Consider the following 18,621-nt stretch of genomic DNA (forward strand, 5'->3'; position numbering starts at 1 on the left):
AACGTATTGGCCGTACCCCACAAGCGACAAAAGATTGAGGAGCCCATAACCTTTACTGAAGAAGATGCTCAGGGAGTTCAATTCCCTCATAAGACGCAGTTGTAGTTTTCTTGAATATAGCAAATTACGACGTCCGTCGCATTCTTGTCGACAATGAAAGTTCGGCCGATATTTTGTTCTACGATGCCTTCTCAAGAATGTCCACCCTTGACGACCATTTGGGGCCGATTAGCTCTCCTCTAGTAGGGTTTACCAACGACGCTGTCCCGATGGAGGGAGTGGTAACTTTGACTGTAGCTGCAGGTCGATATCTAAGGCAAACCAGGGCTCTGGTGAATTTCCTGGTGGTGAAGGCACCGTCAGCCTACAACGCAATCCTCGACCGACCTGGCCTCAATGCTCTCCGAGCCATCGTGTCAACCTATCATTTGAAGTTGAAATTCCCTATCAACCAGGGGATCAGAGAGGTCAGAGGAGACCAAGCCCTGGCCAGACACTGCTACAACATAGCCTTGCAAAGAAGCGACCAATCCGACCCCTGTCCAGTTGATGGGCTGGATGATCGTGATGACCTCACTGAAGAAAGGGGCGGCCCAATCGAAGATCTAGTACCTATCCCTTTGAACGACGGGAATGCTGAGCATGTGGCGATGATCGGCTCCAACCTGGGCAAGAGGTGCGGATGCATCTCATCGATTTTCTACGAAAGAATGCGGACATCTTCGCTTGGGTTCCGACAGACATGCCGGGGATCGACACGGATGTCATGGAACACCGACCAACCGTCGATCCAAAATATCGACCGACGAAAGAAAAAATCCGAGGTCATGCACCAGAGAGGCAGAAGGCGATAGCTGAGGAAGTGGACAAACTCCTGAAAGCTGGATTCATTAGAGAAGTCAATTATCCTGATTGGATTTCCAACATTGTCCTAGTCAAAAAGGCAAATGACAAGTGGAGGATGTGCATAGACTTCAAAAAGCTGAATAAAGCCTGCCCAAAGGACAGCTACCCCCTTCCCAGAATCGATCAACTGGTGGATGCGACCTCGGGCCATGAGCTCCTCACCTTCATGGATGCATTCTCCGACTATAATCAAATCAGGATGATGCCGGAAGACGAAGAAAAGACCACTTTCATTACTAACTGTGGCCTTTACTGTTACAGGGTCATGCCTTTCGGCCTTAAAAATGCAGGCGCAACCTACCAGCGGTTGGTGAACAAAATTTTCAAGGAGCAGATCGGCCGCAACATGGAGGTCTACGTGGACGACATGCTCGTAAAAAGCAAATCTTTCATGGACCACGTCGCTGACCTCGAGGAGACCTTCGACGTCCTCTGAAAATATAAAATGAAGCTGAACCTGACTAAATGCACTTTCGGAGTGACCTCGGGAAAGTTCCTGGGCTTCATGGTGTTGGGGCATGGGATTGAGGCCAATCTGGAAAAAATTTATGCCATCCAGGAGATGGCCGCCCCAAAGTCGATAAAAGAGGTTCAGCACCTTACAGGGAGGGTAGCAGCCCTGAATCGCTTCGTCACGAGGTCGGCCGAACGGTGCTTACCCTTCTTCCAAACCCTCAAGCAGTCGAAGAACTTCTGTTGGACCCCTGAGTGCCAACAGGCATTCGAAGAACTAAGGAACTACCTCGGCTCACCTCCACTATTGGCGAAGCTAGAGCCTGGAGAAGAACTGTTTTTATACCTGGCAGTCTCTCCCATGGCTCTCGCGGCAGTCCTTGTCAAAGAAGAAGCAAAAGTCCAACGGCCAATCTACTACGTCAGTCGTGCGTTGAGAGATGTCAAGATCAGGTATACTAAATTAGAAAAACTGACTTACGCCCTGTTGATTGCAGTCCGGAGGCTCCGACCCTACTTTCAAGAGCACACCATAACGCTGCTCATCGACCAACCGATCAAGGCGATTCTACACCGGGTGAATGCCTCTGGAAGGATGGCAAAATAGGTGATCGAGCTCACAGAATTTGACATCAACTATCGGCCCAGGTCAGTAGCGAAGGCTCAGATATTGGCAGATTTCATAGTGGAGTGTACTATCCCAGAGGAGGCCGAACCTGAACAAGGCAAAATTGACGGCCTGAAGCCCCGACCGAGCTCCCCCAAAGAAGAAGCAGATCCATCTGATTGCTTTTGGGCCCTCTACGTGGATGGGTCTTCCAACATGTCAGGTGCGGGTGCGGGCCTGATCTTGATCAGTCCGGAGGGAATCATCGTGGAGTACGCTCTGCGCTTCGAGTTCCCCGCAACGAACAACGGAGCGAAATATGAAGCTCTGATCACAGGACTGAGGATCGCCAAAGAGCTGAGAATAGATCGGCTCTAGGTCCACAGCGACTCTCAACTAGTAGTGGGACAAGTCAATGAAAACTATGAAATACGGGAGGACAGCATGGCTAAATATCTTGAAAAGGTAAAGGAGCTCATCTCCGCCTTCAGCAGCTTTGACATCAGGCAGATTTCGAGGTTGGAAAATACCAGGGCCAACCTTCTCTCCAAGCTGGCAACGCTGGCTCCGGTCGAATTACCCAAAGATGTTCTCTTTGAAGTGCTCAAGTGCCTGAGTATGGAAGAATCACGGCCCGTGATGGAAATTGACCACGAGCCCAGCTGGATCGACCCACTGATAACATATCTCAGAGACGGGGTTCTCCCCCAGGATGCGAAATAAGCTCAGAAGCTTCGAAATCAAGCCTCCCGATACATCCTTTATGAGGGCAAGTTGTACAAGAGATCATACTCTTTGCCCCTTTTAAAATGTCTCCGGCCTTCGGAAGCTGACTATGCCTTGTGGGAAGTGCATGAAGGAATCTGCGGAAGCCATCTGGGGGCTAGATCTTTATCCCATAAGTTGCTCCGCTAAGGATATTACTGACCGACGATGCACCATGACTCGATTGAATACGTCAGAAAATGTGACCGATGCCAGAGATATGCCAACATCTAGAGACAACCCGCCACCGAGCTTGCACCCTTAAGTGCCCCATGGCCTTTTGCGCAATGGGGGATGGACATCCTTGGACCCTTTTCCGTGGCGTCGGGGCAGAGGAAGTTCCTCCTGGTAGCAATTGACTACTTCATCAAGTGGGTCGAAGCCGAACCACTGACAAAAATCACAGAAGCTAAAGTGCAAGATTTCGTCTGGAAGTCAATCGTTTGCAGGTTCGGTCTGCCAAGAACTCTAATCACTGATAACGGACGGCAGTTCGCGGAAGCAAGATTCGCTGAATTCTGTGAAGATCTGAATATCTCCCACAACTTCACATCAGTAGCCCATCCTCAGGCGAACGGCGAAGCTGAAGTGACCAACAGAACCCTGCTGCAAGGGATCAAGATGAGGCTTGAAAAGGCGAAGGGAACTTGGGCAGACAAATTTTATCATGTGTTGTGGGCGTATCGAACTACCCAAAGACTGCCCATGGGAGAGACCCCCTTTGCTTTAGCCTTCGGAACGGAGGCTGTTATCCCAATTGAGCTTAAACTCCCATCGATGCGAGTCGTGGCATTCAACGAACATCGCAATTCGCAAGGTTTTAAAGCCAACCTCAACTTACTGAAAGAAAAGTGGGAGGTAGCTCAAGTTCGGATGGCAGCCTATAGATAGAAAGTCGCCCGCTATTACAATTCCCGGATCAAGAATAAAGTCTTAGAGCAGGAGATCTAGTGCTTCGACGAGCCACTATCTCGCAACCTCAGGATCGAGGGAAGCTCGACCCAAACTGGGAAGGCCCGTATGAGGTCAAAAAGATGGTCCGGCCCAAAACTTATTACCTCAAGGAGCTCGGAGGAGCAGACCTCCCACGACCATGGAGCTCGAAAAACCTACGAATGTATTACCGATAACTTTATTTTAAATAAAAGTTGCATATCTATATGTTTCCTCCCTTGGCACAAGCTTATATCGACAGGGCAATCAAAACAAACCGTGTCAGAAGTAGGAGGGGAACTTCATCTCGATAAAGTCGAAGGCCCGATTCTCTTTAGACCGGATGGGGGGAGAGGCCTCGCAACGCCCCTATGCACCCCCACAGCCCTGTTAGGGACAGGAGGAGAACCTTGCCCTAACTTAAGCAAAGTCGAAGGCCCGGTTCTCTTTAGACCGGATGGGGGGAGAAGCCTCGCAACGCCCATATGCGCCCCCACAGCCCTGTTAGGGACAGGAGGAGAATCTCGCCCTAACTTGAGCAAAGTCGAAGGCCCAGTTCTCTTTAGACCGGATGGGGGGAGAGGCCTCGCAACGCCCATATGCGCCCCCACAGCCCTGTTAGGGACAGGAGGAGAATCTCGCCCTAACTTGAGCAAAGTCGAAGGCCCGGTTCTCTCTAGACCGGATGGGGGGAGAGGCCCTGCAATGCCCATATGCGCCCCCACAGCCCTGTTAGGGACAGGAGGAGAACCTCGCCCTAACTTGAGCAAAGTCGAAGGCCCGGTTCTCTTTAGACCGGACGGGGGGAAGGGCCCAGCAACGCCCATATGTGCCCCTACAGTCGCGTTAGAGACAAGAGGCGAACCTCATCCTAACCAGAGCTGAAACCTGTTACGACAGAAATAGGAAAAGAACCTCGCCCTGACATCAATTAAGGTCTGGTCATTCAAGACCAGATGAGAAAAAGGGGGACCTTCCCCAGTGGCCCCTTCACAATAAAGCTTCTTCCGGACTCCTATGGGAGCCGGTCTCCGTCTCCAACTTCGACTGCAGACAAGCTTCGTCCGGACTCCTACGGGAGTCAGACTCCGTTTCCAACTTCAACTATGGGTAAACTTCATCCGGACTCCTATGGGAGCCGGACTTCATCCCCGACTTCAACTGCTGGTAAGCTCCGCCCAGACTCCCACGGGAGCCAAATTTCACCTCTGACTTCAATTGCAGGTAGACTCCGTTCGGACTCCCACGGGAGCCGGACCTCGCCCCGACTTCACCTACAGGAGCCGGACTCCCGCAGCCCCACCAAGAGCGGAGGAAAAAATCCCACTCGGAAAGGAAAAAGGGGAGAGGAGTTAAAAGGGAAAGCGATGGACTACGTCAGCGACGAATGGAAAACAAACAACATCAAAGATGCAGAGAACCCCGTCTCAGCAAGGGTTGGGGTTCTTATCAAGAACCCCAGCTTTCAAGGAAGCTTTCAACGCAAGCCCGAGATGAGATGACTTTCTCAGGGTGACGGAAGCTCAGACCTCCGAGCTCGAGCCCTGATGGGGGGCGCCAAACTCGAGCGGCCCCAAACAAATCTGCGGTCATGGATGAAAAAGATGAGTCGATACGATGGCAATCGGATACCTCTGAACGATGCAAAGGCCAAAAAGAAGCTCGACAAGCGATAATTCAACACATGAGTAAAAGAGGTAGCAGAAAATTCCCTTCTCATATTATTCATCAAATATACATCATAGAGCCATTGAGGTTAAGGGAGAAGGATAACTGAAAGGTGAGCCGACGTGACAATTGCCGGCGACCCACGGACGACGTCAAAAAAAAAAAAAAAAAGAAAAAGAAGAAGAAAAGGAGGAAAAGAAGAAAAGAAGATAAGTAGAGAGAAGGGAATACAACAACAACGATGGTAAAGGAAAGAAGTTCGGCAGACAATAATTCGACGCAAAGTGCGAACGAAGTAACAAAATCTCCTTCTCATTTTTCAATTAACAAGATGTAAGTTACAAGACCCGGAGGGCCAGAAAAAGAAAATATTATTACAAGACTCGAAAGGGATACGTCGAAGGCCACATCGAGCTGTAGACTTCTCTTCTCGGTTCTGTCCTTCCCAGCACTATTTTTCAGTACGTGTGACAAGCCTCTTGGCTCTCGCCCCCCGCCTCGTTCCGCTCCATCTCTGAAATCCTGACCCTAGGGGGAAAAGGATGGGATAGAATTCAGGGGGCAGCAAAGGCAACGACAGTGGCGACGATGACCTGTTTCAAGAAGAACCGAAATTACCCCGGAGGCAGCGATGGCACCGGAGACATGCGCCTCCGCCATGTGCTCCACAACAACCAACATCCTAGGTGTTCCGGTAAGGTCGGCATGCGCTACTTCCACCATCCCCGCAACAAGTTCAACCGCCCCACCGTCGGCGTCGACCGCTTCTGGTCCCTCGGCCTCGATGACATCAAGGATCCCGCCACGGCTTGTGATGAAAGCTCTGCCCCCTTGACCGGTGTCGCCCCGTTCAGCTACTCCAAAATTCTCAGGCAGAACGCCTTCACCGGTTGTCCCCATTATTAAACCCCTGTTGTTGAAGGAATTCTCCCTCGAGCCCCCTTTAAGGTGACGGAAACCCTCAGCGGCAGTTTGACAATCGGAGAACTCGCAGACTGCTGTTCTCCTCCTTGCACTCTTCCTAGTCTGTGGCATCCTCTTGAGATTGGCCTCCGGGGCGGAGGCCCCGGCGGGGGAACCCCTTGGAGAGACTCGGGGGACTGGAGACAGTGGAGAGCCGATGGAGATGGTAAAGACCGATGCGAAGGATGCTCGGAGTCGGAAGGGGCACCGATGGAGTGGCTGAGTGGCTAAGCTCTCAAGCGAAAGAAAGATGTCGACCCTCAGGCGAAGTGAAGCCCCTGGAGGAAAGGTGGGGGCTTAAATAGGCAACGGAGCCTGGTGCAGTTATGGTGGCGGATGTCCCTAGGCCAACCAGTGCCCACCACGTGTCCCCCTCACCGCAGCATAGGGTTGACTGTTCGCAGACTTTTATGGCGTGACGCTTAGGATCACGTCCTAGTGGGAGTTCCGAAAAGACTCTTCGGGTCGCCCTAATTGGAAAAAGGCTCCGGCATGCATGCATTAAATGCTAGGATTTTCGAGGGCGGTCATGTGTAGAATTCAAGGAAACAACTTCGGCTGTGAAAATTTTCTGTACTTCCTCCGATCGAAACTCAAACTTGGAAGTAGGGGGACTGGTGTTGGGTGTAAAATCCCCCCCCCAGCCGAAGTTCATGTCCGGAGGGACCCCTCGGAGATTCTACAGACAAGCTTCGTCCGGACTCCTACGGGAGCCGGACTCGGTCTCCAACTTCGGCTGCAGACAAGCTCCGTCCGGACTCCTACAGGAGCCGGACTCCGTCTCCAACTTCGGCTGCAAACAAGCTTCGTCCGAACTCCTACGGGAGCCGGACTCCATCTTCGACTTTGATCAAAAGAAGGCTTCGTCCGGACTCCTACGAGAGTCAGACTCCGTCTTCGACTTTGATCAAAAGAAGACTCCGTCCGGGCTCCTACGGGAGTCGGACTTCATCCTCGACTTCGAATGCTGGTAAGCTCCGTCCGAACTCCTACAAGAGCCGGATTTCACCTCTGACTTCAACTACAGGTAAACTTCGTCCGGACTCCTATGGGAGCCGAACTTTGTCCCCCAACTTCGACTGCAGGAAGACCTCATCCGAGCTCCTACGGGATCCGAACTTCACCGCCAACTCCAGCTACAGACTCCAATCGAATTTCAGCCAACAAGTCTGGACCCCTTGGCAGGCCACAGTAACGGCCACGATTCTGCTCCACTCCCTGCGACGGGTCCTACGCAGCCCCATTACTCCCTGGCAGGCCACAGTAACGGCCATGATTCTGCTCCACTCCCTGACGTGTCATGACAACGAACGTCGTTCCACTCCCCGCAACTGATTCCACATGGCGAGCCATGGTGACAGCCACGACTCCACTCCATTACTCTTCATGATAAATTCCTTCTGGCCCCGTACGGCCCACGACGAGGCGATCATAAACAGTCGCTATCAATCCTTTGCTCCCCCATCTATAAAAGGGGGGACCCCAGATATGTTATTCTCTAAGCTCTCATTTTTTACCTAAAAACTCTGCTAAAATTTTCGTTCGAGCACTCCATTCTTGTTGAGGTAGAGACTGACTTGAGCATCGGAGGGTCTTGCCGGAGCAACCCCACCTCTGATTTAGACTTCTTTTGCAGGTCCCGACGGCGACCGCGACTCCCACGACTCCAGCTTCTCCGGTGCAGGTGGATTTTTGCACCAACAGAGGGAATCTGATTCAAGAGATGAATCGCAGAAAGCAAAGCATATCCCTAGAGAAAGTCAAGAAGGTCTATGAAGCTCATCATAGATCGGACCATATCTAATGGGGTCCGATTCTTCCTTTCAGATATCCTGTTGAGTTGAGGCATCCCTGGAAGTGTCCACTGTGAGACTATGCCATTATCATTGAGATAGGTCCAAAATTTTTCACTAAGATATTTTCCTCCTCGATCTGATCGAAGAACCTTTATGAGTTTTTCAATCTATTTTTTTACTTCATGTTTGAATTCTATAAACTTTTCAAAGACTTCAGACTTTCAGTGCATCAGATACATGAACCCATACCATTAATAATCATCAGTAAAGATTATGAAATAGATATAACCACCCCTGGCTTGTACATCAAATGGACCACACACGTCAGTGTGCACTAGGGCTAATATCTAAGTGACCCTTTCTCCTTATCCCACAAAGGACAGCTTGGCCATTTTTTCTTGAAGACACGATTCACAGACTGGATAAGACTCCAAAGTCAATGGTCCAAAAAGACCATCTTTCTCCAATTTGATGAGTCTGTCTTCTCCAATATGGCCTAGCCTAAGATGCCACAGATGCTTTTCGCTGATCTTATCTCTAGATCTCTTAGATCCTATGGTATTTACTATTTGCTCATTAATGTTTACACTTGCATCCATTTGCAAATGGTAAAGACCATCAATCAATAAAGCATGTGCCATAAGTTTATTTTCAAAATAAGTATAACTATGCCTTTATTGAAATAAAAATTATAATTATCCTATACCAGCACAGAGATAGAAATTAAATTTCCACTGGCTACATGTACATAAAAATAATCTTTTAAAAGCAAACTAAATCCTAACGGAAGTTGCAGAGGGTAGGTCCCGATGGCTATAGTAGCAACTCTTTCTTTATTGCTGACTCGGAGTGTGATCTCTGCGGGAATTTTCAGTGCAGGGGTAAAATAGTAATTTTAAAACTTTTTCAAAATTATAATTTTACAGTAAAAATTATTAATTAATCTAATTAATTAACATGTATTAACCCTACACAAAGATCTAAATATGATATATATATAGCATGTATTTAAATTTAAAATTTTGAATTCTACAGTAAATATTTTACTGTTATGTGTCCAGAACACATTATCTTCGTGCAGGTAGTCGATCGCTGCAGTCTGATCACCGTCGGAAAGGTCTGATCATCGTAATGCAGCAACACAGTATATCTGACCTCTGTGGATCATCCACACGAAGCTTTCAGTCTGATCGGCTCCTCCCGAATGCTAGTTCATTGCAGAACCCTTTCGACGGCCGATGCTGATCGAACTCCTTCAATCGATGTCTATCGATTCTTCGAATACTCTGAATCATCAGCAAAGAAACTTGAGAGGTTGATGAAGCTCTTCCTAAAATCTGATAGGCTCACGACACTCGTAGCTCATCTTCTCACTTCCCGAACCCTAGGCAGAAACCCTAGGGTACTCACAGAAGACCCTGCGCCCTTTCTCTCTTCTTTTCTTTTCTCTTCTTTTCTTTTCTTTTCTTACGCAGAAGGCCTTTCTCACGCCACCCTTTCTCTCTAAGAAAGTCATGTGCATGCCCCACCTTCTCTTCTCTTTTTAAAATAGTGCAAGATCGTGTCTTTACCGCGTCTTCACCGCATGAGAGGATAAAGCTAGGTGGTTGCTCACTTGAATTCAAATCGAATTTGAATTCAAATGCCAACCAACCTATCCTTATCCACTCAAGGTGAGAGAAGAGAGGGGTGTGGACTCTTTGTGCATGGAGAGTCTACACAAGAAATATTTTCTCGTGTAGAGCAAGGGGCACACAAATAGATAAGGTGGTGCATGGGTTAGTTGCCCATTCAAATTCAAACATCATTTGAATTTGAATGGCCAACCAACCAATCTTTATCCACCCAAATGGTGCATAAGGGAGGGGCATGGGAAGGCTTCTACATGGAAGAAAATTCATGAGAACTTATTTCTCATGAATTCAAATAGGTGCAGGTGAGGTGAGGTGGCGCAGGGAGATAAGTCAAAGGTGGTTTCAAACCTAATTGAACCAACCTTATTAAAATAGGTTAGGCACAATTAGACTAAATTAAATCCAACACAATTAGGCTTAATTAGGCTTAATAAAATCTTAATCAAATTAGGAATTGACTAAGTCCAACCCTTGATCAGATCAGGGATCAAACCACCTTGGCGATTAGGTCAACTCTTAACCTAATCGGGTCAAACCCAACTGAATCTAATTCAATTGGACTTGATCTAAAAATAATTACTTAATTAAATTGAGTTAATTAATGATTAAATCACTAATTAAACCTCTCATAAATACTGAGTCCAAATTCGATGGGCAATCGGACATCAAAGTTTATCAATATGAAACCTTGATCGAAGAGACCCAAACCAGTGGGACTCTTGACCCCGGTACCCAAAATGTGTGGAACTCATGATCAGAGAATCCTAATTCTTGATCATAGAGTCCCAGACACGTAGGACTCAGAGTCCCCAAGCATAAGGACTCTTGGTCGAAGAGTCCCAGTCCAGTGGGACTCTTCACCAGCCATCAAATCAAATAGGAACCTCTAATGTGTGTGACTCCGTAGGTTTGAACCTAAGCCGGTAGCACAGAAACCAATTTCTGTACTAATCGAAGTGACCATCTAGCAATGGTACCCGATGTTCGGATAGGTCGAATAGTCGCAATTGCAACATTCAGAACCTACGTGAATAAAGTTACTATATAATTCATCCCTTTTGACCCCTGTGTATAGGACGACTCAAGGTTAAACTGTCAACCCTGATCAGATCATCCAAATCGTGCTCAACTCAAACAGTCCTGTGACTCCTCACTAGGACTATCCTGGCCAAGATTTTACTAAATTGAAACACGACTGTACACAGCTCCTGAACTGGAGTGGTCAATCCCATCTTGACACACGCACCGACAAGTCAAGTACTTGACTACACCTAGCAGCCTTCCATCACTGAATTAGAAATTCAGGTAGTCCAGTGCCTAAGTACAGTGAGTTGCTTGCAAGTCACCATGGTGGTCTCAGGTTAGAGGGACAGTTATACCCATATCCCATCGGAATAAATCTTGACAGCAGAAAAAGCTCCGGTGTCGGTCACATTCAGTGTAGATGTACCCTTACATCTCACCTGTATGCCATACCAGTGTCTCTACACTCTTTGGTTAAGAGGACAACCAACCCATATGACACACAATGACCTATGCTTGATAAACATTGTTGTCCTTGGTAACAACGTATCATTTGATCGCGAACTAGTTTAAGGACTAAATGACAAATTCTCCTTTGTCGAGTCTAAATAGTCCTAAAGACTTCACCACAACACAGGAGTTCATTAGATGATGAAGCAATTTGTGATGAAAAATGCTAAAATAACTTTTATTTATTTATAATTATATACTAATACAAGAAAGAGCACAACCGTCAACAGACTGATGATTGGCTTTGGGACACTATTCCCAACAATCTCCCACTTGGCCTAAAGCCAATCGATGTAGTATCTAATATCCATCTTCGACTTGAAGTCATCGAACTCCTTCATCGCAATGGCTTTAGTGATTGGGTCTGCCAGGTTCTCCTTCCCGTCGATCTTCTGAAGGTCGACATCACCTCTATCCATGATTTTTTGGATGAGATGGTAGCGGCGCAGAATATGCTTCGTCTGCTGGTGTGCCTTTGGTTCCTTCGCCTGAGCAATGGCTCCAGAGCTGTCACAGTAGAGCAAAACTAGAACAAAAAGGGAGAGTGCTACTCTAAGCTCGGTGATGAATTTCCTCAGCCACACCACTTCTTTGACAGTATCTGATGCAGCGACATACTCTACCTCGCAAACTGAATCAGCCACAGTGTGCTGCTTGGAACTCTTCCAGCAAACAGCCCCACCATTAAGGGTAAAAACAAATTCCAACACACTCTTGCTATCATCATGATCAGACTGAAAATGGAGTCTGTAAACCCCATAAGTCTCAAGTCTGATTCACCATAAACAAGCCACTGGTCCTTAGTATTTCTTAAATACTTCAAGATGGTTTTAACAACCTTCCAGTGATTCTCCTCTAGATCATATTGTATCTACTCACTACCCCTAGTGAGTATGCCACATCTGGTCCTGTACATGTCATGGCGTACATGATAGATCTCACTGTCGAAGCATATGAAATTCTACCCATACGCTCTCTCTCTTGAGGTATTGTCGGACAATCCCTCTTCGAGAGAGAAATTCCATGGCCTATCAGTAGATAGCCTTTTTTGAAATTCTCCATGCTGAACCTCTTCAGCATAGTATCAATGTACGTGGATTGGGATAAGCCAAGCAACCTTTTAGATCTATCCTTATAGATCCTCATCCTTAGGATGTAGGAAGCTTCTCCTAGATCCTTCATGGAGAACTTTGACGACAGTCAAATCTTTATTCCCTGTAATGCAGGGACATCATTTTCGATAAGAGAATGTCATCCACATACAATACAAGAAATATCAGTACTGGACCATTAGCCCACTTATAAATGCAGGGCTTTTCTCCATTCTTAACGAAGCCATACGTCTTGATCGTCCTATCAAAACATATGTTCCAACTCTGGGATGCTTGCTTAAGTCCATAAATGGACCTCTGTAGCCTGCACACCTTAGACTCATCTGTGCATGTGAACCCTTCAGGTTGTATTTGTTTGGAATAGTATCCCAAAGCCAATCGTCAGCCTGTTGACGGTTGTGCTCCTTTTGTATTAGTACATGAATTATAAATAAATAAAAATTATTTTGATATTTTTTCATCACAAATGTTTCATCTTCTAATGAACTCCTGTGTTGTGGTGAAGTCCTTAGGACTATTTAGACTCGACAAAAGAGGATTTGTCGCTTAGTCCTTAAACCTGTTCGCGACCAAATGATACGTTGTTATCAAGGACGACAATGTTTATCGAGCATAGGTCGTTGTGTGCCATATGGGTTGGTTGTCCTCATAACCAAGGAGTGTGGAGACACTGGTATGGCATACAGGTGAGATGTAATGGTACATCTGCACTGAATATGACCGACTCTGGAGCTATTTCTGCTGTCAAGATTTACTCCGATGGGATATGGGTATAAATGTCCCTCCGACCTGAGACCACCATGGTGACTTACAAGCAACTCACTGCACTTAGGCACTGGACTACCTGAATTTCTAATTCAGTGACGGAAGGCTGCTGGGTGTAGTCAAGTACTTGACTTGTCAGTGCGTGTGTCAAGATGGGATTGACCACTCCAGTTTAGGAGCTGTGTACAGTCGTATTTCAATTTAGCAAAATGTTGGTCAGGATAGTCCTAGTGAGGAGTCACAGGACTAATTGAGTTGAGCATGATTCGGATGATCTCATCAGGGTTGACAGTTTAACCCTGAGTCATCCTAAACACAGGATCAAAAGGGATGAATTATACAGTAACCATATTCACGTAGGTTCTGAGTGTTGCGATTGTAACTATTCGACCTATCCGAATATCGGGTACCATTGCTAGATGGTCACTTCGATTAGTACAAGAATTGGTTCCTGTGCTACCGGCTTAGGTTCAAACCTGCGGGGTCACACACATTAGAGGTTCTTTTCTGATCTGATGGCTGATTATGAGTCTTATGTGTCTGAGACTCTATGATTGAGAATTAGGATTCTTTGATCATGAGTTCCACACATTTTGGGTACCGGGGTCAAAATTTTGAATTTCAAATTTTGAATTTGAAATTTGAACTCTTTGATCAGGGTTTCATATCGATGGTCTCTGATGCCTAATTGTCCATCGAATTTGGACTCAATAATTATGAGAGATTTTATTATGATTTGATCACTAATTAACTCAATTTGATTAAGTAATTATTTTTGGATCAAGTCCAATTGAATTGGATTCAGTTGGGTTTGACCCGATTAGGTTAAGAGTTGACCTAATCGTCGAGATGGTTTGGTCCCTGATTTGATCAGGGGTTGGACTTAGTTAATTTTTGATTTGATTAGGATTTTATTGAGCCTAATTAAGCCTAATTAAGTTGAGTTTAATTTAGTCTAATTGTGCTTAACCTATTTTGATTAGGTTGGTTCAATTAAGATCAAACCACCATTTGAATTTGAATCCCTGCACCACCTTAAATCTCTGCGCCCATTTGAATTCATGAGAAGAAACTTCTCATGAATTTTTTCTCATGCAAAGCCCTTCTCATGCCCACTCTTGTGCACCAATATTTGGATAAAGATGATTAGTTAACCATTCAAATTCAAAGCATGTTTGAATTTGAATGGATAACTTATCTCTTGCGCACACATGACATTATCCACTTTAGCGCCCCACATCTCACATGAGAAAGAGTTTCTCATAAAACCTTTCCATGCACAAAGCAGACTCGCACTTTCTCTTCTCACACCCAAGTGGATAGGGATGAGTTAGTTTTAGTTTGAATTCAAATTTGATTTGAATTCAAATGTATAACCACTTGTCCTTATCCTCTCACGCAGATAAGACACATTTTGAACTGTTTTAAAAGAGATAGGGAGCTGGGGCATGTGTAGAAAAATTTTGAGAAAGAAAGTGGGGTGTGAGGAAGCCTTGTACATGAGGTGAAGGTCCAAAACCTTTCGAGAGAAAAAGAAAGAAAAGAAAAAAAATTGGGCGCAGGGTATTTTGGTGTGTACTTTAGGTTTTCTATCTAGAGTTCGGGAAGTGAGATTGGTGTGCCACGAGTGTCGTGAGTCCACCAAATTTCAGGGAGAGATCCATCAATCTCTCAACCAACCGTGCAGATGATCCAGAGCATCCGAAGAGTCGGCACACATCGATCGAAGGAGTTCGATCAACATCAGCCATCAAAAGGGTGAAATCACGAACTAGCATTCGTGAGGAGCCGATCAGACGGGAGCTTCGTGTGGACGATCCACAGAGGCCAAACACTAGTGTGGCTATGACGTGATGATCAGAGCCCCCCGACGGTGATCAGATTGCGGTGATTGACTACCCACAAAAGGTGATGTGTTCTGAACACAGTACAGTAAAAAATTTATTGTTTCAAATTTAAATTTCAAATTTAAATGCATGCTATTGTATCATATTTAGATCCTAGTGTAGGGTTAATTAATATTAATTAATGAGATTAATTAATAATTCTACTGTAAAATAGTAATTTTGAAAAAGTTTTAAAATTACTATTTTGCCCCTACACTGAATTTTCGCTTCAAATGGTATCAGAGCATGGTTCTAGAATATGATATACATATGCATGCATAGATTAAGGTGTAATCTATAAGTTCAAATTTGAAATTTAAAATTTAAAATTTGAATTTTGAAATTTAAAATTTGAAATTTGTTTGAAATTTCAAATTTGAAATTTGAAATTCGAAATTTGAAATTTGAAATTCAAAATTCAAAATTTAAAATTCAAAGATTGAAAATTCGAAATTTGAAATTTGGTTGAAATCTCAAATTTGAAATTTGAAATTCAAAATTTGAAATTTGAAATTCAAAATTCAAAATTTAAAATTCAAAGATTGAAAATTTGAAATTTGATTGAAATCTCAAATTTAAAATTTAAAATTTAAAATTTGAAATTTAAAATTTAAAATTCAAAATTTAAATTTTGAAATTGGTATATTTAGATATACTTGATCCAAATAGCAAGTAATCTAATTGGGTTGGTTGCCATGGCCGTCCGATCATAGGAGAAAAGTAGGGTTTAAAGGCCCTCTCTTCCCATTCGATGGGGTCTCCTATGGTGGTAGGGGTGCCGATGCAATTATATCCCATGCCGATGAAGCAGCGAAAAGACTTAATTATAAAATTTATCATGAATGTATTAGATTAGATCTAAAAAAAAATTTATGATTTATTTTGAGTTATTTTCTGTAATGAAATGAGCAATAGGATTGCTGTTTATGAATTGTGCTGACCCGTTTGTGAAATGAGTCAACACATTTGGTGAACAGAAAATAAAATCTTTTAAAATTTGAAAATTATTTTCGAAATGCCAAACCCTGACCCATCAGCCCAAGTACTTAATTAAAAGAATTAAGTGTTGTCTAGTAGGTCTAGAATTGTGAATTAAGACCTAAGACAATTGCATAAACTTATGGGTCAATGGGTTAGATGAATTAGGTCCATAATTGGGTTAGACCTAAGGTTAGCTTAAAAAATGGACTAAATGGAGTAATTGGTCAAATCTAATCAAAAGTTTAATTAGATTAGGTCATGGATACTCTAGACTCAACTTCAATAGTTATAGTTGAATGGGTCCATGTCTTTAACTAGACCAAGATGGACTTAATTCATGGCTACGCGGTGGAGCCCTATTTACTAAGTTGATCAAAATTAAAACTAATGAACCGGTTGGTGTCTAAGGTAAGTTCGGTAGTTTTGACCAGTGGTTCTTAAGCGGGAGCTACTCGCATTGATTCGATTATTGATGAGTTAATGGCAAATTCCCACCACTGATCTCACTTACCTGGCCAATCTGGTAAGTTAGATTTTGATTAGATCACTTGGTGATTAGAGCTCACCCATGTCATTAGGTAAATCAGTGTGACTGATTTAGGTACTCCTAATGCCAGCTTTAATTAAATTCTTTTTAATCTGACTTGGTGAAGTCAGTGGGAGGATTGAAATTGGTTAGATAATTTTTTCTCTACTATCCTTTAATAAAATTCTCAAAAATTATTAGGTCCCTAAAATGATTAAGTTATAATGATAACTAAGTCAATGCCTCCCATTAAGTGAGTGATAATGAGTCCATTAGTTCAATGATCATTGGAGGCCCAAAGGCCTGGTGCTCATTGGCTAATGGAATTATCATTCATAATATGATAATTTGGTTGAGTCTTTCTGATGGTGGTTAGGTTGGCTGGCCAAAGTCGGGCCTGATCATTTATTGGTCAGATTCACCAATTTAAGTCATGTTAATGGTTGGACCTAACCAGATCTTTTCAATGGAGGCCAAAGCCTACTGATTAGGTTTTGGGGCAAAATCAATTACTAGAAGTTGTTTAGAAAAACAACGGGTTAAGAACCTACCCATAGATTCACATGGGTTGACCAACCAAAGTTGGGCTCGTGTGTAGTCTGTGTGGATTCTAGTACCCATTAAGAAATTAAAGTAATTCTTCGAATTGGAGGTTGAGGCTACCAGTTCGTAAAAATATTGAGAAAAACTTTAGACTAAAGTCCAAGTCTTTAGTATTAATTTATGTACTAATAGAGGTCTGATTTTTCTTTATATAGCTATGGCCACTACCCTATCGCTCTGATCATTATTAGATAATGACAAGCTCATGGGACCTAATTTCGATAGCTGGTATCGAAAATTAAAAATCATCCTTGAGCATGAGCAGATCTTTTATGTAGTAATGGATCCAGCACCTGAGGAGCCAGCTCCGAACACTAGTAAGGCGATCAGAGACACTTACCAGAAGTAGCTCAATGACCGCACTACCGTCCGATGTATTATGCTGGCAGCAATGAATGATGAGTTCAGCCGCAGGTTTGAGAACGCCCAGCCACAGGAGATGCTTCAAATGTTGAACGACTCCTTTGGCATGCCTGACGATATTGAAAGGCACAAAACTAGTTGTGCCATTTTCAATGCTCGGATGAGGGATGGGGCCTCAGTCACTGATCATGTAATGTACATGATTGAGATGATTGAGCACCTAAGCAAATTGGGTTTTTCTCTGCACGACCAGCTCGGTAAGGATGCGATCCTTAATTCCTTGCCCAAGTCCTTCCTCCCATTCCTTACTCATTTTTGAATGACAAAGCCTGCAGTAAACTACCACGGGTTGTTGGGGTTGCTGCAGAACTTTGAGAAGGATCACCAGCTCCATAAGGAGTCAATGAATGTAGTGGGAGGGTCTTCTTCTCATCGTCGATCCTTTGGGAAGGGGAAGAAGAACAAGAAGAAGAAGAACAAGAAGGTGCAGTCTCATGTTGGGACGGTTGCACAGGGTCAGACCAAGAAGCGCAAGCCCGACTAGAGCCAGGCGGAGTGCTTCTTTTGCAAGAAGCAGGGGCATTGCAAGAGGAACTGTCCTCAATACATTACCTCCCTGGACCCGAACAGGCCGAAGAAGAAGCAAGATAATTATATGATAACTCCTTGCAACTTTTTCATTTGTGATACTACTGTCTGGGTATTGGATATTGGAAGCCCTTATCATATTTGTAATTCGATGCAGGGTCTGCAGGTCAGTAAGAGATTTGATGAAGATGAGAGGTTCCTGAACGTTGGAGATGGAAGCAAAGTTTCAGTTCTAGCTTTAGGAATCATGAGTCTTGTAATCAATTCTCGTAATATAATTCTGATTGAATGTCACTATTGTCCAAGCTTTTTATTAAATATTATTTCTGTAGGCCTTTTGGCCATGTACGGTTATAATTTTTTAATAAAAAAAAATATTTGCAATATCATTTTGAATGGTGTTACAATGTTTGTTCGACAATTAAATAATGGAATTTACTTACCATCACAGCCTATTAATGTGGTTCAAAACTTCGGTAAACGCCCTAGAATAGATAATATGTCAGAAGTCTACCTTTGGCACTGTAGACTAGGTCATA

The sequence above is a fragment of the Elaeis guineensis genome, chromosome 7 (assembly GCF_000442705.2).
Source record: "Elaeis guineensis isolate ETL-2024a chromosome 7, EG11, whole genome shotgun sequence".
Taxonomy (NCBI): Eukaryota; Viridiplantae; Streptophyta; class Magnoliopsida; order Arecales; family Arecaceae; genus Elaeis; species Elaeis guineensis.